Below are 343 nucleotides of genomic sequence, written 5' to 3'. Positions count from 1 at the left end.
GCGCTTTTGAAAGTGGTAAGGGGGTCTCCAACATATGAGAGAACTCCCACAATGTCACAATCCCTCACGGTTCAGGCTCAAGGTCTTAAAGAATAAACGGAAAAGGGTGAGAATGGGAGCATTTTACATTAAAATATGATTATACAAATCCAATAATGACAATATTGATGATATGATAGAGAAAATTGTATATCTTGTTTGGGCTTCAGAGTGATTAAAGATGGAACAGGCTACAATAGATAAGCTTAGTGAGCATAAACAGGCTGAAAATTGTATTGTTTAGTTTTGGTTTATAAATAGGGAAGAAAATGTATTTTTGTGTAATTAATGAGAAGGTTCTATT

The sequence above is a fragment of the Austrofundulus limnaeus genome, unplaced genomic scaffold, assembly GCF_001266775.1.
Source record: "Austrofundulus limnaeus strain Quisiro unplaced genomic scaffold, Austrofundulus_limnaeus-1.0 Scaffold2075, whole genome shotgun sequence".
NCBI lineage: Eukaryota > Metazoa > Chordata > Actinopteri > Cyprinodontiformes > Rivulidae > Austrofundulus > Austrofundulus limnaeus.
Note: the sequence above shows the minus strand (reverse complement) of the source record.